Source organism: Pseudopipra pipra, chromosome Z (genome assembly GCF_036250125.1).
Source record: "Pseudopipra pipra isolate bDixPip1 chromosome Z, bDixPip1.hap1, whole genome shotgun sequence".
In the NCBI taxonomy this organism is placed as follows: Eukaryota; Metazoa; Chordata; class Aves; order Passeriformes; family Pipridae; genus Pseudopipra; species Pseudopipra pipra.
Window position 1 is genome coordinate 39,272,684 of NC_087581.1, and position 26,161 is coordinate 39,298,844.

The 26,161-nt window shown below is 38.7% G+C and overlaps 1 protein-coding gene and 2 long non-coding RNA genes across 3 annotated transcripts in view; 2 read left to right on the forward strand and 1 right to left on the reverse strand.

The window, feature by feature from the left end:
• Window positions 1-26,161, reverse strand: part of RPS23 (ribosomal protein S23) — a 427,277-nt gene that overhangs the window by 263,059 nt on the left and 138,057 nt on the right. The gene's annotated exons all lie outside the window — the stretch shown is intronic.
• On the forward strand, window positions 5,278-15,925 carry LOC135406544 (uncharacterized). Its single transcript, XR_010426328.1, has 3 exons — window positions 5,278-5,530; window positions 12,111-12,359; window positions 14,089-15,925. It is a non-coding gene; the product is annotated as an uncharacterized LOC135406544 (long non-coding RNA).
• Window positions 17,256-24,912, forward strand: LOC135406545 (uncharacterized). The gene is made up of 2 exons (XR_010426329.1): window positions 17,256-22,407; window positions 22,831-24,912. It is a non-coding gene; the product is annotated as an uncharacterized LOC135406545 (long non-coding RNA).

Consider the following 26,161-nt stretch of genomic DNA (forward strand, 5'->3'; position numbering starts at 1 on the left):
AAGAGACCATATGCAGGAAAAATTAAAAAAGTGATTATTCTGTCATTTCCTCTTAAAAGTGGTGTAATAAGTGTAAACCTCCAATAAGTTGAAGGCAAGGGCGTCCTTTGTTATGTGGATATTGGGTTTCTCTTACTGTCTGTCAGAGAAACCCCTATCTCATCATACTCCCAATAAATTAATTAAAAACCAAGAGACCGCACTGATACATGAACCCACAAGACACCCACAAGAATGTGCTTTTGTGTACTCAGAGAAAAAAAAATCCTTGATATATTTGTAGGGATTATTTCTTTTCAGACTTTAATTTTTACATTCCTCTCTCCCTTTTTCACAAGAGAGGTGAAGCAGAGAGAGATGCATTTTCCTCAAATGCATGCAATAGCTCCAGAATGAGGACTGTGATAGAGAATTCAATATTTTTGGCCTAATGAAACTCTCCTGGAAGTAGAAAGCTCATCCTTGTGGGGATGGCCTGCCCTGTGACAGCAATGGGAGAGATGGAGAGGGGTAGAAATTAAGGAATATCCTCATCCTTTCCAACTGAATGAAAAAACAGAAAATCAGAGACTGTTGCTCCACTTGCCCCCAGGTAACTCAGGATTATCCTGCCTAAAAAGTTCCCTTCTGAGCTACTGCATCCTGGGATCCGTCAAAAATTTGGGACCTTGCAGCCTCACTCCTTTTACTGCAATAAAAAGGTACATTGCAGTGAATGAGATGAAAAAAAGAAGATGGCAAATGCTGCCTGGATGGAAGACATGGATACTCCTACAAAAGAGGCCAGTCTTGTCCCTCCAGAGGTGTGCCCTTCCTAAAATCCTTGTTTTTGCAAGGTACAATACCAAGTGTGACAGATCAAAAGTTAGTGAAAAAGCAACAGTGCAAAATCTCAAATGACCAGAAAATAAGAGCCTTTATGGTTCAAGCCAGCATGAACTGCCTCACGTGATTTTGGGATTCACAGAAATAGAGCGCAGAGTAGAACTGTGAAGCTTTGGGATGTGCCATGCTTCCTGATTCCCTGGTGTTACAACAGACAATATATTACGCCTTTCCTGAGCTCAGTATTGGCATCCCAAATCTATCAGAAGTCAGAGATAAGAAGTGTATTTTATTTGCATATTAATTTTTCTCAATTCCTATTTTTCCACTTACAAAATTACACTGTCCTGTTCACATCAATAGCGCACAATTGCCTGCATTCTTACCTTGCCTCAATTACAAGCTCCTTATAATATGATGATTATAATTAAATTATATATGAATTGTAATATTGTAAATGAATTGTAATATAATATATGCCCCATCCCTGGAAGTGTCCAAGGCCAAGTTGGATGAGGCTTGGAGCAACCTGGGCTAGTGGAAGGTGTCCCTGCCCATGGCAGGGGGTGGAACTGGATGGGCTTTAAGGTCCATCTGAACCCAAACCATTCTGGGATTCAACGATTTTAGGATGTTAAAGGTTTTCAGCAGCCATAGGCAGATGGTGTCAGAGTCAGGCCACAAAGGGTGCCACAAATATCCAAATCATGGATCAAATGCAAAGACTGCCTTCTTTATGTGCTGGCTACTTTTGCCAGTACCCTTATCCCATAGCATGTGCTGCTCCAAGGAGGAGGCAGAAATGAATGATGATTACAACTTAAACTACTATGTAGCCTGCAAACCAACACTGCTTTTGTTTTTGCCAGTTCTTTGGTCTGCCCAGTACTGACTGAATCCCAACTCAGCTGAAAAGCAGTTGAGCTGGCTGCTAACAGTCCCCATGCTTCCAAGCACCCCTGACTACCCTCCAGGTTTGTTACTGACTTTCCTGTGTGTTCCAACTCCATGCTGTCTACTCTGATTTATTCCATATGCCTTAAGTTGATATATGTCATGGTGTGGAGGAAGTCAGTAATCCCTCTCAAGTTTCTGCTGGATACTGCTTGAATCTATCTGTGTCTGTTCTTCATGCTACCTCCAACAAAATCTGAAATGGCCTGAAAAACCAGCTGTTTCTTTCTTTTCAGCTCTTGCTTTATCTTCTAATAGCATACTTTTCAGTATTATGTGCTATAAACCCGCATTTGGGCTTGTATATAAGAAGAAAAGCGACAAGAAACATTAAATTTTTTTAGATCAAGCTGTGTTTGTTGTAGTGCAATTACTCCCTGTGATCTCAGAGGTGCAGGAACCTGCTGCTCTGCTCTGTGCCACCCCAGATTCACCCTGGGGAGAGCAATGGGACAAGGACTTTGACATATCTACTATCTAAAAGGCCTCTCCTCTTTCTGGACTGCATGGCTTCATGGCTGCGCTGGTAGAAGAATAATCCTTTCTGCACTCCCTTGTTTGAAAAAGAAAAAAAACCCACTCCCTACTTTACTGCAAATCTGAGTTGACTGAGCTATTTTTAAAACTAGATTTTAAAAAACAGTCCTGCCAATATATTAAGGTATTGTGTGCTCTGTTAAATGGGCATAGAACAGTGTACTTTTCTATGCTGGATATGACCTACAGGGAACATTAATGTTTCCTTAGGTTTGAATGTCATGAAATGGTTTGTAAAAGGACCTTTTCCCTTTTTTATCTTCCTTTATCTTTTTATCTTCCCCCCCAAGAGAGAAGGCCTATGGCTCTTGCATTAAAAAAAAACCCAAACCCATCAAACTTGTAGGCCTGCACTCCTCTATTTGCATCCTCGTTTATTCAGGGTATGTGGCCTGACAAGTGGCAGGGGCAAAATGCAAGAACCAGTGCTTTCTTGGGGACTTGTGAGTGTGGAATGAATCAAGGGCCTTAATAAGACAAACACTCTCTATTCTGATTGTCAGAGCCACAACTCTGACTTTCCATTTCCCGACAATCACCTCACTGAAACCTACAGTAAACTTAGCTTTCTTGCAGTTGGTTTCTGAATCTACCTAGACAGTTAATACAGATTGTAATATTATCTAGGAATATCCAGTATTTCAGTTTCATCTGAGTTATTTTGTCTCTTCTACTTATACATTCTCTTCCCTTTTTGACAATGAATTCTAGACTATTGAAATATATGATCATCATAATTTCTTAAAACTTTTCTCTTTAAATCCTTAAGAAATGTGTCAGCAATAAAGATGAGAACCAAAGTAACGAGTTTGTGGGAAAGGCCTTTCGATCTAATATTGACTTTCAGGTAGTCACAATATGGTGGTCCATATTACATCTACTTCAAACGCAGTGCACATGCAGCAGCAATGAATGAAATGCTGTTTTAAATAGATTCATGAAAAATAAATGACTTTGGGGAAGAGCAAGAAACCCCTCGATAAATTACCACACATCATAAGAAATAAATCCAGATAAAATCTTCCTGCTATGGTTGTTACTGTCTTTGAGTATCTTTTTTTTTTTTTTTTTAAATTTCAATAAATCATGAATGATCAGTATATAATAATTTAGGTCAAACAAATGAAAAATATGAACCACAGACTGACGCATAATAGTGAATTATGGAATTATTTATCAACCCTGATCAATTTACTGATCCTGGAATTGGTCTCTACTTTCTAGATTTCTTTTCAGTTTATGTGGAAAACTGAACAGAAACCCAGATGCAACTGTATCACACCTGAACCTGCTGTTGTAGGTTGTTGAAGTGGATGAGGTGCTTGGTCTGTTGGCACAGTATAGCAAGTTCCACTCATCAAAAAAATGGAAAATTTTGGAACTGGTGATCCTCTCCACTGCAAATTAGGAATACCATAACAATTTATAATAATAAATGAAAAATGGCCATACTGGGTCAGATAAAAAGTCCTCAGCTTTAGACCTCTGACTCTGAGTTCGGCCAGTAAGTGAAGAGAGGTTTTAAAAAGGCATGTGAGACTTGTGCAGGTGCTCAGTAACCTAATGATGGGCTCTCCTTGATTCTCTGTTCCTTTTCTAGCAATTTCTGCCATTCCAAGTTATGCCAAATATTGAACTGATCCCCTCTAAAAGCATCACCAACAATTCCACAACCATTTGTTTTGCTGCTGTTTGTAGTGTACATAATTTTATAGTAATTCAAACTGTATTTCTCTGCTTTTTTTATCACCTCATTTCTCAGTATCCAAAGAGTCACTCATGGCTCCTTTGAGGCAAGTTTTGATCAGTTTGACTACTTTGGTATCAGCTAATAATCGCTTTATTCATTACTTTCCCTTTTTCCATATTAATTATGAATATTGGCAAAAAATGCATTAAAAATTTCCATCCATTTTATGTAATGTATATGTATTATTCAACATTAATAATTTAATCTTTTACTCTATAAATAATTAATATCTATCAAAAGGAGAACCATGGAGGGAAAAGTTTGTATTCTCTTTGAGAAACATGAGCACTCTTTGAGAATGTTTTCCTGAAAAATGTATATAAAATGTAGTGCTTTTGCTTATGCATTATTCACAGCAGGGAATCTTTATCCAAGTGTTATGCACCATTTTGAGGAATACTGGGGTGGCAGTTAGACAATAGTGGTTTCATAGGATTTTACAACTATGGCTCTTTGTGAATCATCTATTTCACAAATATACACACATATCAGTGTCTGTGATACCTGATGCATCAGAATGGTCCTTGAGAGCCTGTAGCTTGGAGAGGTAATTGTATTCCTGAAATTTTACCTGGTTGGCTGCAGGCAACCCCTGGAAGCCTACGGTTTAATTTTGGAGGATCAATAAAACCTGATGTAAACTGCAAGAAGCTTCCTCTCCTCACCTTCTGAAATCAGCTTTTTTTATCTAGGCCTGGAGCTGGTGAGGAAAAGTGATGGTAAAAAGGGCTAATCAACCCTCCCATCCTCCAGGATTCCTTTTGCTCTTGAAAGTAGAAATGCAAATGTTGTTATTTTTACCCCTACTGTTGCTTACAATAAGCAGTGACAGGATATCCTCTCCACAAAACAAGGGAAGAACAGTCTCATGTATTTGTCTCAGTTGTACTTCTTGTTGTTGTTGTTATTATTTAATAATAACAAAAAATATTATTTAAAATAATAATAATAATAATGATAATGATACCAATAATGATGATGATGACAACACACAAAATAATAATGATAGTAATAATAATCATCATCTACCACTACTACTACTACTACTACTACTACTACTACTACTACTACTACTACTACTACTACTACTACTATTTTATGAACATCTAGTTTATTTTTATACTGCTATCCCCACTCTGAGACATGAAACTCCAAAGCAGGTAAATGTAGGATATGGAAATGGACACAGAAATGAGTAAGGCAGACCAGGAGATAAGACTTAGTGCATCAAGATCATCATCATTTTACAAATAAATCATAAGGCACTGTTTAGATTTTTTGACATTTTGAGTTGTATAGGCTAGAAAAATTGTGGTTGGATCAGTCTTTTGCCCATGTACTTGTGCACAGGGAGCTGAAGCTCTGCAAAATGACACTAATTAGCTGAAGGCTGTTAAGGAGAAAGAGGTCCCCATCGACCATGGTACAGCACCCTGAGCACTGCCAAGACCCAGCACACTCCTGGTAAGCAGCACTGATGAGTTTCATCAGTTTACAGTATCTGTGTTTTTTATGTTTTGTGGAATGAGTGAATAGCATTTAAACTGCACTTTAACATAACAATATGCCACTGTTCTTCAAGCTCACTTTACAGGAAAAAATTGCTGAGATGCTTCCCAGCAGGAATTTTTGTTTGTTTTCTGTGGGTTACATCCTAGTTTCTTGGATGGTGCTTATTATCACTGCTGCAGAATTTTAATGAATGGTGTCAGTCACTTTACTGTTAGTGATGGACAGCAGTGGTTTGGGTTAGCTTGGACAAGCACTGATAAGTCTGGACTTTCTGAACTCCAGGAGGCTCCTTTGACCACCTCTTAAACATTCCAGTTTATTGCAAGTTTCTAGAAAGGAGCTCTCAAAGTCTGTTTGTTTTTATACCCTTTGCCTCACTGATCACAACTTGTTTTCATCCTATGGCAGACAAATTTAGGTTTCAATGATGGGGCACTGGTGCATTGATATCTAGTTCTAAAATAGCTATTTTTCTTTTTTTTTTTTTTTTGTTTGTTTGTTTCTTTTTTGGTTTTTTTTTTTTTTTTGTTTGTTTTTTTTTGTTTTGTTTGTTTTTGTTTTGTTTTGGGTTTTTTTGGTTTTTTTGTTTTGTTTTGTTTTGTTTTGTTTTTGTTTGTTTTTTTGTTTTGTTTTGTTTTTGGTTTTTTTTGGTTTTTTTTAAACATCCCTTATGCATGCTTTAGAACTTTTAGCAAGTTAAATCTCTTTTTCTTCAGAGTTGTGTGGACACTTTTACTACTTAGAGAAGAAGGCTGTTCTTTCTGATTTGATCTTTCTGACTGAAAAATCACTAAACCTAAAGACCACCTTAATGGCTTAATTTCAGAGTCTACCTAAACTAAAGGAAGGTGAGATGCCAATTTTCTGAGGATGCAAAATTTCGACTTATTATGTACTTGACAGATTTCTATCCTTCCTGTTTTCAGGAAGAGATTTCTTGTGAATGTCAGAAATTTAACTCATACCATTTCTTCATTTGGAAAGCATAACACACTGTAACTATTAATAATTACCAGTCAGATTCCTGACTATATTTTTATCATTGGAATGTTGGACCTGGAAACTGCCACAGAGGCACACATGCATACACACTGGGCTCCCAAAGAAAACATTTTCAGAAGAAAGCAGTAAGCATAAAATTTGAAGTGCTAATTCATTGAGTTTAGATGATGAAGTAAATAACTAACAGCCTTCTACTGAATAATATGGTTTGTAGATTATTGAATTTTTTGCCAGTGTTAAAATTTTCCTGTCCCCATAGTGTAGAATTTAAAAATAAATCAGGTAATATCTCATCAAAATTAACTGTGTTTCCTCTGCTTTCCCACTTGGCTGCACTTGTTTGCTAAATCCTTAAGCAGTAGAAAGTTGTGGATATTTGAAATATACATTCTATCCATGCTAAATGTCTGGTAAATATTCTTCTCTAAAAGCAAAAGAAAACAAAACAAATAATTGTTTAAAATAACTCCAGGAAAATAAAACCCCTATAAAAATATTTCTGTTGTCAGTCATGAATTAATATCTAATTAACGCCCAAAATAATTTTTGTTTTCTGAAAAAAAAGGTGCCATTTTCACTGGAGATTTTTCCCTGTAATGTGTTCTTCCTTTTCTTTGCAAAAAAAATATTGACATTTACTGGTGCTTAATAAGGCACAGGGTGGATGCGCTGATTTATTCAGTGTTGCCTTTTGAGAGATAGATTTTCAAATCACTGGGCAAAAGGAAAACAAAGAAAACATAAATTCTCTGTTCCAGCAGAGTGCAAGGATTTTGCAAATCACCCAAATGCAATTTTAGATTTGCAGGTAACCTAAGAAACAAGTAGACCTGAATGATGCTTCTCCTGTCAATAACCTACTGCCTTCCTTCTCACTGCAGAAATTTCCATTATTTAGTTTTATAGGTGAGTATACTTATTTAAGGTTTGAGCTCAGAGCAGCTGGAGCTTATTGATGCTGCGTGTTTTGGTACAGAGGAGACTCTCCAGCCCCAGGACAAGACTCCCAGTGCCACACTTCTCACCTGCACATCAGGGGTCTTAGCTCTCCCAACACCTCACTCACTGCAGCTACTGGTGGCACTCTTGCAAATAATTTATGTCTTAAAAGAGGTCACCTCAAACTGCCATAAAAACACAGGAAGAGAAACAGAGAACCCCTAGGATGCTCTGTGAGCCCATGTTCCTCACCACTGCAGTCTCCCAGGATATCGTATCCCGTTTTTGTGAACTGTTGGGGAGAACAACTAACTAGGCATAGTCTGGATTGGGTTTATTAGTCAGAGGTTTACACAAAACTTCTGGGGAGGCAGCTGCTTGCTGGTTTTGGGTGCTCTCCTCTGACTCATTTCTGTGGGAAAACTTGAGACAGAGGGCAGGCTCTCATCCTCTTGTTTTTCTGGGATCACTTTAATTGCAAGCACTCCCGAGTTCAGAGGCAGAGACTTGGAACAGGAAATTGTAGCTTGACTGGCAAAGCCACGGCTGCATTCTGGCACCTTGTCTGTACATGTGTGCTGGAGAAATGCATACCTTTGAAGATGAACTCCATGTGGTATTTCAGAATGTTTATACATGAAAAAATTGGTTTCAACATCGGCTTTAGTACCTCTCAAATAAACGAGACAAGAAAGTAAAACACTACTGTTTCACAAGCTGACTAATCTGATCCTGATTCTGGGCTCTGCAATGTATTTATAATACTTCACAACATATGGTGTCTAAAGGAAATGCTACCTTCTTTCAGCAGTCTGGGAAATGTGTTGTGAGACAGTTTAATGACAGGAATGATTCGAGGGGTTTCTCTGGTTTGCTCTGGCACAGGAGTAATATGGACACAAGTACTTTTAAATAGTGTTTTCAATACTTTCCATGAGGTAATGGTGGTCCTTACATGGTTTACTTCAAAACAGAACAGATATCTCTGTCCTGTCTTACACATCTGAAGGCACCACACCTTCGAGCCAAACATTGTCTCCATTACAGTGCACTCCATGCATCAGAGTTACATGGAAGAATTTATCTTTCTAATTAAAAGGAACTATTGGAATTGTAAAGGTTTCGAACAAACCTTGTGCTTGTGTCTAAATAAGTGCAATCTTTCTGTTTATTGGTCCTTTCTGTGCTGGCTGCTGTAGGCAGTGGCTATACCAACACACGAGAAAAACCATCAAGCACAGCTGGATTAAAAGCTATTGTCATCTGATTGCTGAACCCACATAAAGGTATTTTCGCTGGTGGCTCCCAACAGCTGGCCCCACCACAATCACGGTTGGTTAGCACTGCTGGTGGTGCATTGTCTATTTTTATGCCCCTTGTTTCCTGACTGGAATGCCTGAAATGTGTCAGCATGTTGTTCTGGCCTGTCACCACTTCTCGAATGTGAGCCTTCGATAAGGTGAGGTGTTGATGGATTGTAAACTGGGGCCAGTCCTATATGATTTGGGATGCCTGAGACCACTGCTGGGAAAAGCAGAGAGAGATGAGCCGATCACAGGGCACTTGGGATAGGAAAAGTAAAGAAAGGGCCGTTTACAGGAAATATTTTAAGCCTGCTGATTTCTTGGTGACCTGCAGCAGACTTCCATTTGGTGACACATTTGGAATGTTTCAGTATCTTTGGCTCTCCTTACAGGCCCATTGATGATCTCACGTGTAAAGCACTGGTTTATTAACTCACACACTTTACATTTTCACCAGAACTGATACAAAATGAGAATGAGCTCCTGTGAAGTTGAGTTCTTCTGTGGAGACACAGCACCAGCCAGGACAGGCAGATATGCTGTACTTTTGGGAAGCACATGTGACGCCAGGGAGAACAGACTTGGAATGATCTCTGCTCCTGTGTTCTTTAAAAGCAGAGCAACACTTCATGTCCCTTTTTAGTTAAATGACCTTCAGGATGTGTCTTGGGAGTTTCTCATCCTGAATCCCAACTTAGGTGTTGCAGTACAGTAGCCATGGAACACTACTACTAAAAATGACTGAAAAGTCTCCTCGTTGCTGAATCTGATGTACTGGTGTCACAAGAGCTGTGTTGTATCATGCTTTGCATAAGCTCAGATATATATCCCTTCAATATTCCCATCCTAAATTCCTCCTAGAACTCATTCCTCTGAAGAAAGATGTTTCCAACTCACTATATATTTTAGACAAACTTCCACAGAGAAAAACAGGCAGACTTTGTTTAAATTAGGTATAATGTACTTGAAATTAATTCTATAGCTTAAGAAGTATAAAAGTAGGAAGTGCTGAGACTGGTATCTAATAATAATTAGCACATACTAGAAGAGTAAAAACCCAGTAAAATAAGGAAATTTTATAAATCAAAAAGCTATTCTGAAACTCAGATACTAAATCTTTGTCAAAACTCATTACTAAGACCATAACAGCAAAATATGGATTATATTTTCTTTTTCTTAAAAGAATAAGCCTTCCTCTTCATTAAATAATTATGAAGGACATTACTGTAGTATCAATAAGGGTCTTTCTTTAAATCAGTGGATAATTCAATATTCAATCTCCATCAGTTTCTATGTTTATGCATCGCTTTGCTGAGATGTTGGGAAAAGTGCCTGCTATTGTTCCTGAACATCAGTTATTAAACAAACTGCATGGATTTTTCTTTGTTTGAAGATAAAGTTCATTTATTCAATTTGAAATATTGCTTTGAGACTCAGAAGAGTCTCAAAAAAAAAAAAAATTGGTTGCTGAGACACAGAATGCACTACTTCTTCCCTTTCCTGTGTGTTCTCTTATTTTTTAATAAAGCAAACAAATCCATCAAAACTCAGAGATAATTAATCTGCAGAGAACAAATTAAGTGAAAGACACTGACCATTTCTGCTTCCCCCCATCTTCCTTGGCCAGCAATATAACATGTGGTAGATCCTTTATCACCACAGTTAATTGTTTACAGTACAAAGTCAGCCTTCCTTGCTGGCATGGATAATCTTGCCAAATGAAGTTATTAGCTCTGGTCTCCAGCCAGAGTTTACTCCCAGACTTCATTATTTAACCATTTCATTGTGCAGAGCTAGGTTGTCATTGAGGCTGGCATGAGTCACTGTGCTACTTCTGTGCACACATTCACCAGGGCTGTGGGAACAAAGTGAGGGATCTTGCACACACACACAGAGATATTGAAATAAGAAGTCTCATTTCCTCTGCCAGTAAGTTAAAAGGGTGTGGAAAAAGGAGCTTGGAAAGCCATGTGTGAAGATCACAAAGGACTCAGAACTTGTTTTTATGAAAAATGTGGATTTTGCATTAGTATTCTTAATGGCTTGCAAGTACTTCCTGGGAAGGTCACTCTGCTTACTGGAAGCTTTCCTGTGAGACTGGTCCCCATGCCTGCACAGTGTAGGTGCATACACACAGACAAAACAATGCCTTGAGTGAAGCAAGTCGTCTTTTGAAGAACACAGAGGTCTGCAGCCCACAGTCAAAACATGATCCTGTCCCATGCTGATGCACTGCAGAAATCTCATAAAACCACAGTGTTGAGCCATGCTCTGCTTTGTGGTCCCCACAAAGGTTATGCAAGTGCTGGAGGGCACATGGCTTATCGCAATACTAAGTAAATGAAAGCTGCCATAATCTCAGAGGAATAATTTATATATTTAAATTGACAGAAGGATGAAAATTCTGATTGAAGGAACATATCAGTCACCAGATGAATTTTTTGAGCAAACAGTTCCTCATTTAGAACACAAAGAAAGATCTACCAGATGCATCATGGGAGTGGGTGTGCAGAGTACAGCAGCAGCATGATTTCCCCTTCCTCCCCGAAACTTCACTGAGATTTCAAAAAATCAGGACACAAGGGTCCACCTGAACAACTGAAAGAGAAGAAAAGTGTTTTTCCCACTCCTTGCATCCTCAGGTTACCATCTTCTTTTTTATTTTCTCAATGTTCTTTAAATAATACTCGTAAGAGAAAATCTTCCATGGTTCAATGAAAGGTTTAGTGAAGGAAAGCCCTGTGAGCTGAGAGCATGTCCCACACCTGCTGTTGCTGGTGCTGAGCTCTTCTTGGGCTTCCAAAGCCTAATTGTGGTCTTCGTGTTTCTGAAGAGTAATTTCAGTGACGAGGAAAATGACTTCTTTAAATTTAGTCCTGCTTCTCAAGGAAATAAGGTGGCCATTTCAAGTATTTTCTTGTAGTGGAGTTTCTAAATAGAAAAGGAACATTTTAGATTTTTTATAGAAACAAGAAGGAATGGTTGAGGAAGACAGACAGGAATGAATGCAATGATGGGAACCTGGAATTCCTGCCTTCTCCATTTGACTCTGATCTCTGGGGTCTTTAGTGCATGACTTCGCTCTTGTTCCTTTAAAATAGCAATTCTACATTTAAATAAAAGCCATGCAAAGTAAATCATCAGCTGATGAGGAACAATTCATTAGCAGATTCTTGGAAGGTGGCCTTGTAATTATGTTGTAGGATGGTTGGTTTACTCAAGTAATATGTTTAAATAGCCACAAGAAAGGCTATTACATGTCATAATTTTGGCATTTTTCTACCCAGGATTTTAAGGCTCTGGGTCCAAGAGCAGCTGTGTGGTGATCTGAAGGCTGGTAAGACAAGCACAAGGACTTGTACAAGCATCAAGGCTCCTTGTCTGACAGAAGAATGAAGAAATATGTCAGTATTGCTGAGTCCTCTTCTATGAATCACTTAAGTTACTGAGAAGAGGAACAGCTGGAGGCCAAAGATTTCCTCAGACATCATTTGGAGTCATGCACAGTGGGGAAAACCTGACCCCATTTAAATCTGGTAAGTGCTCTGGGGCAAATATTGAAATTGTAAACAAGGGTTTTGACCACAAAATAAACAATTTAAAAATGTATGACAACATACGACGGACCGTTCTCCTGTAACAGAATGTGACATTGTAGTTGGGGCCCTTGGAACAACTCAACCTCAGGTTGTATGGGAAGGGCGAAGGAGGTGGAAGCTGAAACATGTCGTTTTCAGAACTCTTGTGTAGGCAGCAAACTGAACTGTAAGTTTTCCAGTTCTCTGCACCACTGCTTGTTCTGGAAGAAATTGGCCCTGCCACAGTCTTGCTCCACAGCTAACTGCACCCTGCAACCCTTTCAGTGAGCTATAAATGTTATGTTGCACCATTCCTCAAATTCCACAGAAGACTCCTTCTGAGAGACTATTTTAAAAAGATTCTTAAGATACCTCTTACCCTTGCCTCATCTATTCTTCTTATCTTGTAACACCTCTTCTCTTCCCTCTGTCTCCTTCTTTCACTTCCTAATGCTGATCCTCCTCAGAAAGCACTCAATTTTCCTTAACTTTCCCTCTTTTCTTTGCATTCTTCCTACCATATCTCAAAAATCTTACATGCTATATCTGCAGATTCAATATCCCAAATTGTTTGGGACCAGAGAGCAAAGGATCACAAACACAGAAAAAAATTTGACAAGTAAGAAGGCAGACATTGTATCTTTTCTTTGCAAGTCTTATTTAGGATCCTTGCTTGGATCCGTCCTAGATAGAGGCAGGAGCCTGAAGAAGGCTCCTCCAGCCCCACAAGTCTTTCTAGCAGATGGCAGCCAACAGTTGGTGGAGAAGAGGGTGATTTCCTCCTCTCTCCCTTGCCATTAATCTCTTCTGGAAGTTGTGGTTACAGCTCGTTGCTGCTCCTATCTTTGGTGACCCCATGAAAAACGATAGTTGTTTCTTCAATGAGCTTTCCTACTATCAAAAGAGACTGGGAATCTGTTCTCAGTTGTGGACTGGAAGAGGCTGTGCTCAACAGCTTCACCACTCCCATATTTTTTACTCCCTTTTAGAAGAAGGAGGTATCAAATAACTTTCCATTTTAAACCATGAGGAAAATTACATATCCTCTACTTCAAGTGTATGACCGTGAAAATCATGAGGCAGGAGGCCTCAGGAACTGCACTAGTGGCTGTCCAAATGTAATTACTCGTTGTGTGATGCCACGGTGCTGTCAGAGATTCAGAGCTGCTGTCTGTGGCACATAGCAGCACAGCATCCTAACACTTCTGCAGCCAAAGACCTTCAATTAAAAGCTGCCAGACCCCTAAATTCCAGTTTGGGTGAAGTTGGAGCATAGCCAGGCAAGCACATGCACACACTAAATAAGAGAATTTTGAATTGGAAATGCTTAAATTTTCATATTTAGACAAATCAGGGCCTTTTTTTTTTTTTTTATGCTAGTTTTTCAGAACACCCCTGCTAGCTTCAGCTCAGCTCTGCAAGGCTGTGAGTGTTGGAAAATCATGGATGGAATCACAAAGTCCTGGAATGATTTGGTTTGGGAGGGAACTTAAAGCTTATCTCATTCTGACCTCCCTGACATGGGCAAGGACATCTTCCACTAACTAGGCTGCTCAGATCTGAGCTTGAAGTTTGCCTCTTCAGTCATGGAAATAATTGATTGTTACATACATCACCTTCTCTTATTTATCCATGCTAAAGGAATGGTTTGCAGTTGTGGTTTTATTGTTTGGGTTTTTTTTTGCAGGTTGTCTCATGGGCTGTATTGCCTGAGCCCAGGAAGAACACTAAGGCATATTATCACTTCACTGAAAACAGGAGAAACAGCTCTGTTTGAAGAATATGACAGATACGGCTGTGGTGCTACCAGAGTTCACTCCATTAACTTTTTGAGTAAGATCTTTTAATTATTGTATTCTATTCAACTGAAATATCACATTCAGCAATGTCACAACGTAATAACTACCAAAGCAATGAAATGCATCTGTAAAACTTCAGGGCCTGATCCTTGACCTCTTTAATGTGCAGTGACACTTTCTGTCCTTACAGATGGCTCCAATACTCTTCAAAAACATCACAGTGGGTTGGGTTTTTTTTCCCTAATGAAACTTTCCTCTTACGCTGAGGAAGTCAAAGCTATAACCCAAAACTTGTTTGGCAAGCCGTAGAAAAATGAGGTTTGAACTACAGACAGAATAAATAGAACAAAACTAAAATGACAGACAATCTGTTTCAGTGGATTTCCCATGCTATTTGTTTATTTTTTTTCAAGTTATGTGCTCTTGATGGTTTAAATATTCATGGAAGTGGAGCACTTATAGCTGAGACCTAATTCAAATTTACTGTGTAATGCAGAAGGCTTGAGATCTGTCTCTGTGGTGATGTTTGACAATGTATAACAGGTCATTTATGTAGCTAACTTCAGATCTGGGGTTAAATGGAATTGCTCATTTTGCTTTTTTGTATTGTCACTTGGAAGATTCTTCTCCTTGGCTTGGATTTCCCAAAAAAGTACAGAAGGATGTCCCAAACTCTTTTTCTTCTCTTAGGCTATGCCATCGTTTCCTTCCTAATCTAAGCATTAAATAAGGGCTAATTTGAATGAGGTGGAATTTTTATATTTTTTTAATGCACTTTTTTATTCATTTTATATGTGACCATGAGCCAACACACCTGAGCTGCAGTTTTACCCTGGTGATGCTGAAACAGAAACTCAAGGTCTGTTAATGCAACAAACATATTTGAAGCAGAACTGAGCTCAATTTGGCAGAAAAACAAGATCAATGATATTTCACAGTTTAGGAAGTTTGTGAGACTTTAATTTTTTTACTTGCTTGAATTTTTAGAAATGCTGACCTCAAAATCCACTTCCTAAAAGATGATTCTCTTTCAATTACATCCCTTGGCATTTTGGAAATGCAGATGAGTTTGTGTAAATGAACACATGCTAATGTCATGTGGGAGAAAAGGCTATTTCCCCTCCCCCCCCTTATAACCAATACGGAATTTCTGAACCATTATTTTATTTTTCCTGATGCTTTCATTTTTTTAATAATGTAAATATAGGTCTCACCTAAAAGAAGGTGAATGACGGTATCAAAACTACACTAAGACTAAAAAGTGAGACTGAGATAAGAATTCAGATTTCTTTACTTCAGATTTTTTAATCCCTTAGTCTGTTTTGCTTGCTTCTGTTATAGCTTATTGACACAGATTTCTCTTTAATCACAGCTCTTCAGACAGCATCCTGTTCCTAAAATTTATTTCAACCATTCACCCTGGACAACAGCTGAGCTGCTGCAACACCTTTATAGAGCATATCTTTTGAATCTCCTCATTCAACTTATTTCTGAATTATTACCTTTTTCCTCTCTGGGAAGATATGGTGGTCTGCAGAGAAAGCAGGGTTCCAGGGCATAAAAGGAGTTGTCTTCTTTGTAGCTCTGCTATTTGTATAGTATAGTATGTCCCTGTATTCAGGGCTCATTGCTCTTTCCTGCTATTTTCATACCATGACAGTAAAAATTAATGTTTCCTCTCTCATTTTTTCTCTCTTTCATTTCCTTCCTTCCTTCCTCCCTCCCTCCTTCTTTTAATTTACTTTTTTTTTATTTTTATTTTTTTATTTTCTCTTCAGTTTTTTTTATTTCCTTTTATTTTCCTTTTTGGTTTTTTTTTCCCTTTCCCTTTCCCTTTCCCTTTCCCTTCCCTTCCCTTCCCTTCCCAAACCTTCCCAACAAACCTTCCCAAACCTTCCCAGACCTTCCCTTCCCAAACCTTCCCAAACCTTCCCTTCCCAAACTTTCCCAAACCTTCCCAAATCTTCTCTTCCCTTCCTCCCCCTCCCCTCCCCTTCCCTCCCTCCCCTCCCCTTCCCTCCCTCCCCTTCCCCCCCTTTGCTCTCTCTCAGTCTATCCCTGTGTCTCCTTTTCTCTCTCCTCTTCCTTTCCTGTCTCTTGTTCTTTCTCCCTTTTTCTCACTCTTTCATCTCCTCATTAACATGAATAAAAGGTCACAGAAAAAAAAAAGAAAAACTCAAAGCACAATTACACCATCCCCACCCCTCCCAAATTACAGTGCAACACAGCTGAAACTTGAACCTAGTTAGGGAGAATATATAGACTTTGCAAGTCTAATAAGAAACAGATTTTGAGGGCTTTGTACTTAACAACTACTAGGAAATTGAATGGAAGAAATATTTATGCACAACATGAAGACTTCAAAAGCAATGTTAACCTTGTCAAATTTAAGAGCTATGATAAAAGCTCTGTTTATTAGTCATGACTTAAGTAAATATGCATTCTAAATCTGAGAGAAGAACATCTTTACTCACTACACCTATATTACAGACCTTCATGATTATACCCATAGATTTCACTTGGCTACTTATCATAATTTAAAAACATTGGGAGATTGATCACCTATTTTCAGTGTAATAAACTCTAAATAAAAGTGCACGAGGCTGAAGCAAGGCCAAGTGAATTATAGTGTAAGAACACCAACTCTTCAAATTTTTTTTTTAATTTAGAACTTGTGTTACCTCAAGAGTTTTACTACACAATTTTACTTTCAGTTTGCACAATTCTTTGGTTTTATAAGTACCTCAGGAAAACAATTCTGGTACAGGATGTTTTTCAAAGAAAGGAATAGAACACTTTTTACAGAAAGAAATCAGGTGACTAAAAACACTGAGTCTGGGAATTCAATACTCTGCTTCCAACACCCTCGTCATTATAGGGTAGACAAGGAGGATCTTGAGCCCTCTTTCATCATTGCTGCATTGAAAAACGTAAGCAGAAGCAACTTAACAGTCATTACACCGCAGAGAGAAAGCAGAAAAAGTTCTTTTCCTGTTCCTAGACAGGGAAATGAGACCCTGTGAAAGGCCGAAGAGGATCAAACCCAGCACCTCTCACTATTTCACAAATTAATCCCCACCCCAACCAGTCACTGTTTCTATGAGTGCAGCGAGATGATGGCAGCTGCAAACCCCTCAAAGACCATAAAAATAAGATGATATTGGAAAAAGCAAAGTTTGCCTGATTTCCAGTGTATGATGAGGATGATATTTTATTTTATTTACTCAGTTTAGCTCCTTCTAAGAGTTTCTTCACTATAAGATGATCAACATGTCTTTCCTTAATCACTCTAGTAATTTTTGATCCAATCCTGCAAAGTGTCAGCCAACATCCAAGGATTCCCAGAAGTCCTCCATGAATGGGACAGAGTCCTGCATGGAGTTCAGTCTGTCCATTCTAGCCTGTGCTGATTTAGCAAGGTAAGCCTGTGCTGGAGGCAACTTTAAAGCTTTTTAATCTTACAATCCTTGATTACTTAGACACAGGAAAAACTGTTGTTTGAAGCTGATCCAAGTAGGGGGAGGAGGAGAGACCTGGCAGATGTCAATTTGAGCCCTAGGAATAACAGTCTCCCCCAAGCAATCTAACTCATCAAGCTAGTAGTTACTTAGTCTGATCCTGCAGTGCCTTGTGTTTTATTTCTGTTTGGGTCTTCCTGAGAAAAGACTCTAAAAAGGAAAAAGAAAAAAAAAACAACCGTGGAAAGCAAAACATACATAGTCAACTATCTGCAAATTTCTGGCACAGTCAAGCCTATAGTGAAAAGTCAGCAATGCAAATGATTCACTGATTGTGAGAATATTTTGTGTGACACAAGCACTGTGATCTGTGTCTGCTATTAAATTGATAGACAAGATTCCACTTATCTCAGAAAGTCCAGGTTTGAACGGTAGCTCAGTGGTTGCAACTGGAGCGGCAACTTGTGGGCCACTGACCAACAGTCGTACAATGACACGTCAATAAAATAAATCAGTCAAAAGAAATAGAACAAACAAATTCAGCATGACTGTAATCTGTGCTGATGGCTCCCTCAGGTGATCCCACCACCATATCTGATTTTTGTTCCATTAGGTGGGAAAGTCTTTTAATGTTTGGTGCCATCAGATACTCTGGTCTTGTAGTGTACTGGGAAGGAAAAAAAAAAGAAGAAAAGAGGAATGGTGCCAGGAACATCCAGAAGTGAAATCTTAACTCCAGTAAACTATATGGGAGTTTTACCTGATAGCACTGTGTCCAGAAATTTGGTGTGGCCTAGAACACAGGGTGTTATCAGGTCCTCATACAGAGAGGGAACAAAGAGTTACACTAATAAAAACCCCCAACACTAAAATACTGCCTTTTTCTTCCAGACACAAGATGGACAAGTTCATATTTTTACTTCCGATGGTAAAAGAGCTGTGGTTATTTTGACCACATCAAGCACAGGGCCTCTGGGAATTTTTTCTGGGTGATGGCATAACCCAACCACATTTAACTCTTTATGGAAGTGATGCCCTGAAGAATTTTCAGGCAGTTTTTATACTTCTAAGGATGAGAACTAAGACTGACATGTGGGTCTGTGGGTATGAAATAACATTTAAATACTTTTTATAGATATTTAATGTAAGTACTTCCACTGGCTCTTTGATGATACCTACGAAGCATGAGATGAAAATCTGTAACTTAACTTGGCACAGGTAACTCAGATTCCTGGTGAAATCAGATACTGCATATGTTTGCAGCTTCACACAAGGTTTTCCATTCCCAGATTTGACACATTCTGGAGGGAAGAGACATTTGGAGTCTTTTAGATGCTCATTTTTTTAACTATGAATTTTGTCTCATTACTGAGAAATTGAACTTATGGCTACTGAACTATGGAGTTTTCTCTGATCTAAGTCAAAATTGACATCTATGTGATTGTGTCAAACTAGTCCTTAGAAGCTGTAAATCTCTGAAAATCATCAGGCCTTGAAAAAGGGCTAGAAGTGCAAAGGCTGACTCGGTGGCAGGGACAAGAAGGGGGGAACACAGTGAGCTAATTCACAGTGCTGATGTGCATGGTTACAAATTTTCACCAGAAACATTTTTTTTCAGATTTTGAAAGAAAACATTCTTTTTTTTTTCTTTTTTTTTTTTTTGGTAGCAAAATAAATTAGGTGGCACAGAAAGAAACACTTGACAAACTTGACAGGACAGTTACTGCTCCTTTACAGCAACATCCATCTCATGCATGATCTGAATTCTGGACAAAGAAAGTACCGCTGAAAGAGAAAGAAAAATCTTGCTTTTAAGTTTGGACACCCCTCAGCCAAGCCATTCACTGTCCTTTTTGGGGGTAAGGGGATGGAGGAGGGAAGGCAAATGCTGTGCTAAAAGCATTTTATGAAGTGTGTTTTTCTCATGTCTTCTGCATAAAGGCAGCACCATTTATAACCCAAAGTCTTTGTTTTGGTTTTGGCCCCAAGTATTCACTGGCAAAGTTCTGAAAAACAACAGTGGGACTAACAAGACCAAAAAAAAAAAAACATGTAGGAAAAACAAGGAAATAAAACCAGACCATAGTGCTGGAGATGTATAGATAAAAGACCCACCACAGCATCTGAATTTTAACTCACCAAAACCAGAAATGTACAACAGTGCAGCAATTCTTTTGCACAGAGAGCAAAGCTGCTTGAGATATTACTTTCACCCACTGACAGGGAATACAATTTATTTGTGATTTTTGATCTTATACATTAAAAAAAAAACAAAACAAAATTCTCCTGGAAAAGCAGAATTGGTGCTAATGTTAAGGTAATGCTGTAGCTCTTCAGTCCAGGAACGCATTTCTTATTTGTACTCAAGCCAAGTTCGTTCACTTATCTTTTCACTAAAGCCACAGCCTTTTGAAGATGTTGCACTTGGACTTCCTTCCTGCCAAGTTTCTAAATTACGATGTGCTGTGTCCATGAGAAACTGAATGAGTTTTATTAGGTGCCAGAATGTTTCACCCTCCACCACATCAGGTCCAGGGCAGAAGTAGTGCATGAAAAGACACTGTCAATACATTCTGTCCCTCAAATGTATAAAGATTTTCTTTTCCCTCTCCCAACACTGATTGTAAAAACATTGAAAATATCTTGAAAGAAAATGTTTATTGATCTCTCAAATCTCCTGGTGCACTTTCACTCAAAAAGAACATCTGTCTACATCTCCTGCCACTCTTTTGTTTTCAAGGTAGGCTACACACTGCAGAAAGCTCTACCAGTGAAATATAAGCTATCATTTGTAGCTTTATTGATGAAGGGTTTATTGATTGGGGATTGGCTAGACAGGTTAAACAGAAAATCAAACACAAGGTTTTTTTCCACTGTATTGAAGAAGAAAGCCTATCAAAGAAGTCCACTGTGTTCCTGTTTTGGAGTTATCTGTGGGAGAACATGCCCATTTAGCTGCTTTCTTGTTGGCATTGCTGTCCTGAATCTCCCTGCCTTTAGACACAAGCCCAGCTCTCCCACTATGTTGTTGATTTTGATCCCTTGGACGAAAGGCCACCTGGGTGGTAGTTCTGCAATTCAAATCATCACGGTGTTGTATGATGTAATACTTCTTCAGAGCTGGGGGGAAGCCAGTTTTTTCATTCTACCCTTTTGGCTCTTTTTTGTTGATAATTAAGCTTTCACAAATTTTGTAAAATATTCCATAAAATACTGAGATGGCATTATTATTAGATAAATATAATTACTTATATTAAAATGTTATTAATAACTGGCAGTAATTTCCATTTCATATCATGCCTTGAGACAGCACATTTTCCCTCATGTGATGTAGGAAATAACCTTTATACAGTCAGTATTACTGTGTGGTAATGTTGGCTTTATTATGGAGACCACAGTTCATTAGGGAGCCTGATCACTTCTTTAACAGAACACTTTGCCTTTATTCTGAGGTGATTTAAACCTACAAAAGTGAGAAGCTCCACATGGAAAGCAGGAACTTTGTGTGCAGAGCACGAAGTAGGAGAAAGCACTTGCATTTTTGAATGGGACACAGGTCAGGAATAGTATTGCATACACTCAGCTTTTCCTTAGGCACAGTAGGACCACAAACTGAAACCCTCCTAGAGAGAATACAGAAGGGTCTTTGAAAAGCTCAATTCGTTAAACATTTGTTCCTAATCACCCAAACGACTTTAACCATTTTCACAAATGCAAATTGCCATTATCCTCTGCTAGCCAGAATAGGACTTCATGATTTAATGCAAATTGGTCATGTCCCACAGGCACAGTTGGATTTTTAAAGTATGAGGATTGAGTTGCTTCTCAAAATGTCAGCAGGTAAAATAAATTTGCCCAGGAAATTTATTAACAATTGACACTTTCTCCCTCCTGTTCGTCATGAAAGGCAGTTCTGACACTGAAAAGACTGAACACAGTGTATGTATGGTGGATGTGAATAGTTCCTTATTACCCTATCAGCATCATGTCAATAGAGAAGCTAGGAAAATCAATTTTCCTTTTAAATACTAGAACACTAGTGAGGGCAGTGCAGCAGAGTGAGATTTGTCACCAATTTCAGAGATGCCAGTATTTCAACCAGTTTGTATTGGGATTTTCTCAAAGATTGAATTCTATTCTCAGACTCTGAAATAGATTCCTCTTCTTTTCAATATTGTATTTTGCTACATTTTTATGTTCTGCTTTGATTGTTTAGACAAAGGTGATATCTAAAGGTGATATCTAAACCAGCTGGAAAGTATCCACCAGAGTCTCCCCTCTAGGGTGAATTTATCTCAAACACATCAAACATGGCAGATGATAAAATTTCTGTTTGCTGAAGTGCAAATTGTTGAGAAGATCCAGTTTCAGAATGTGGTAATTACAGCCCCTAAAGGATGTAAAGTATCAGCCAACACTTAGGTGGTGTTTCATAGTCCATGAAATAATCTCAAAAATTATCTCAAAAAGCTCCTCTAGGTAATTCCTTCTAGCTGAACTTGACCAGATTTCCTAGATTTACCAGAGCACTGGAAGAGCAGAGGACTCTGAAGAAGTGGAGGAACCCATCAATAGGGTGCCATCAGCCTCCTGATGCTTTGTGCCTCATCCCACCTTCTTGTTCTCCCTGGGAGCTGCCTCTTGCTCCTTCTGAACAGGTTTTTGGAGTTCTTGTCCTGATGCCCACACCACCCTGACTGTGCTGTTCCATTCAAGCCATGGGATGCAAAAGATTAAAGCTAATTTAAGGTACAGCCATGCATTTCCACTTTTCTCTTGGTCATCAAATGTTAGTTCATTTCTTGCTTGCCCCTGCAACATAACATGATTAGAACACCAATCCTGTATTCATGATAAATATACATTATTTTATGTTCATCCAAATATAATGAATATATGTTGCAACATATAATAGATATGTTCATATACCTGCAAATCTCAATACAGAGCATTGGAGAGAAGCCTGAATAAGTTCTTCAAACTGGAAAGAAGATATCCATGTAAATGTGAAGAAAATATTCATGTAAATACATGGATTCATGTAAATCCATATATCCAGAAATATCTCCCTCATCTTGAAATACAGGTAGAACAATGCGCAGGCCTGAATGGGAACATCTGGTTTCGATGGGTTAAAATGTTTTCTGTATATTTCCCTCGTTGTTTTGGCAGATGGGAGCTCTCAAGCACAGCCTGTAATCCCAGTTCTGCTGCAGGCTTCTTGAGGATGATGCAACACTGTGAGAGACCTGAAAACCGGCCAGTTCCAGGCTCCCAGCCTTTGTCTGTTTCTTGGAAGCACAGCTCACTCATTAAGCATCCCTGGATTTTGCAGGCAACCATGCCTGTCTGGAACATGTCTAAGACAAGAAGATTCACCTTCCAGTGGAACTGGACTCTGGAGAGAGTGAGCAGAAAAACCTCTGGCAGATTGCCCTGTGTGGTTGTAAATGAATGTACTATTTCCTTTTCATATTACAGTACCAGGAGCTGAAACGGAGAAAAAAAAAGAAAAAGAAATTGCTCTTTTGCCATGGAGAGCACATTTGAGCAAGGCAACCCAATGAAACACTGGCCTAAACCCATATTTTTTTAAATTATAAAACCATGGTTAGGGTTTTAATGCAGTATAACTCCAGCAGCTATACAGATGTTATCATACCCACCTAGTTTATTACATGAAAACTGTAGTAAACCTGTCATGATTGCAGGAACACTAGACTCAAATACTAGGTCCTGTAGTAATAATATGGTAAAACATACCAAAGCGTAGTTTTAATCTGTCATCAACCAAATTTATTGGACAGAATGTGGCTTGAGAGCACTGAAACCCCTAGAACAGTGTTTTGATGATTGGGCACAATTTTTAATGAGTTATTTTAATTTTCAGAAAGTGTTTCAGTAGCACTAGAGATGATGCTTAATGAGCTAAAGGCGTGAAAGATCTGGAGGCTGAATTTGCTCTGACATGTCATGGTGTACACATAAATTTTATGTCTGTTGTGTTTGCAGATTGACAGTGCTTTGGAGTCTACAAAAAGTAAAGCAGTAATGAGGAATTAGGAAGGAATTATTTTTCACACCTACCAGCAGCTGTGAATCCTTCCTCTTGTGTAACCAGGACGTGCTACAATACCAAATTATAAAAAAAGCTTCAAGTGGAAAACAAATGACAAGTAATATATAGACATAGACAAATAACTGATGTTTGTTTTCATCATTACTGCTTTAATACTTTAGGCTCATCTGAGTTTTGCCCCTTATTGTCTGTTATACAGGGAAGTAATCCCAAAAGTCTTGTACTTAAAACCTTGGCTATGACCCACTTTCTCCTGTAGGCCAGATGACACAGCACCTGTAAAAAGTCCAAGGAATTAGCTAAGAACTCACTGTGCTGGAGGAAATTACAAAAGGTTGGTGATAACTAAGATGAAATGGTGTGTCAGCCTACAGACAATACTACGTCTTCCTCTTTTCACCTCTTCTTTATGGGTTACTGGCAATATTAACTGAAGCAAGATAAGTGTCTAAAACTGGATATGAATATATGCATTTAAACTAACATGAATGATAATATGTACTTAAGCACTCACAGTCATCATGTGGTGCCCTCTCCAAGGTCTGTGAGCACATTTGCAGGTGCTGCTGAAGTGCTTGTGCTTGAAATTGGCAGTAAAGTCAAATAAATGCGTGTCTGCAAAGAGACTAAATAAAATAACTGCAAACATTTTAAGCTAAACCTTTAGAATATGGTGGTAAACAGCCTGCAGTCATGGGGCAGTGACTGAAATAAGGAGCGGGTTTCTTATTGCACTTGGTGTCATTATATTCACTTTATACCCTGCAGTTATCCTTTGGAGATTACAAAGGTAGAAAGAGGCTGTGGAGATTATCTGCTGAGGCTCTCTGAGGCTGTGAGAAAGTCAGCTTGTTGGGAATATCGTGTGTCTGTTTGGAGGGGTTCTGGCAATGAGCTAGTGAAGGAAAGCGGGAGAGAGCCTGGCTCTGTGCAGCTCACCTCTTCCCTACTCACTTCTCGTTTCCTCCATGGACCCTGGAGCCCAGGCAGGGTCCTCATCCCTTGGATGCACATATTTTGATGGTTCTATCAGTAGTATGTCATAGCAAACTCTTTTTGCCTGCTGAATTAAGATTGGAATGGAAGGCTGAGGGGTTGGCTGTAGATGTTTTGATGTCAGCCTGTAAAAACAAAGCTGTTGTCTGCAAAGAATAAACTGTATTCCTTCAAATCTGTATCTTAGTGTTAAACCTGTGTTTTCTTTTCCTCTAATGAAGTTCGAGGTCAGCAGAAGTAAAAGTCTACTTTCAGAAAGTGGAATTAGCAGCAATTTGAGTGAGGGAAAATGATTTTTTGAATGCTCAGGTCAGCGATTCAAGGATATCAGCATGTATTTAATTAAAGTCCTTGGGACTGTCTGTTTGTTTGGTCCAAGGTTATGCTCATCTCTGGTTATGCTCCTCTCTGATAGAGACTAAGGTTTATTCTACTCTCCTGTGAAATGTATGCACATAGAAAAATGTAGGTGGTCTCTCATGCAAACAGTAGTAAATTTAGAGCTTGACATATTCTTTCTCAAGGAATCATCATGGATCACCTGCATCTGCATTTCTGCATTTCTGTGCCTTTTAAGAGACTTGTGTAAACTCACACCGATTTAAAAAAACTCTAGATTCCTTTGTCAGTTTAACCTTCCAGAAAAGGACAGATTTAGGCACAGGTCTGGGCAAGGGAATTTGGGGAACATAACTGTCAAGGAGCAGTGGTGCAGCTGAACATCACCAAGAGTCTCTGAACAACTTTAAATAAACAGGACATCTAAGAAAGATTCCTTCTTTGAATACACCAGGGTCAGTATGTCCAAGTCTTCTAAGGAGTTTTTAGGATCAATATTTTATAGAGCTGATAGAAGCTCAAGAGGTGTGCTCAGACGCAAAAGAGAGGGGATTTCAATACCAAAACCCTTTTTATAGAGGATTAATTAAAAGACTTTCTCAAATATGAAGTGCTGATAGAACTGGTGTAGTATGAAGAGGTAAAATGGTGTTCACATGTTCTAACAAAGCTTGAGGATTGCATTTTTTGAGCTGATACAGCCAGAGTAACTGAAAACTGGCTAATTCAACCCTAGTTCTTAAAAGGATTTCAGGGGATATCCAAAAGAGGAAGCCTGATGACTTTATTTGCTCAGTGAAGAACAGAATAATGTGCATTAGATAAATCTGGCATTGAGGAAGTTTTTGCATTTTTTTTCATAATAGGGAAGAACGGAGCACAAATCCACTGTAGTTAACTAACACTTCACCAAAAGTGATCAGATCTATTTGGATTAGTACTCGGCATCGGCCAGTGACATTTGGTAATATCACATCACTTTTAAAGAAAGAACAGTGGAAAATGGATGGTCACCTGCTCCAGAATGTTCTTCCAGCCACCTGTGCTTCAGACACTTCCTAAAGCAAGTGTAGTGCCAGTTTTTTATGT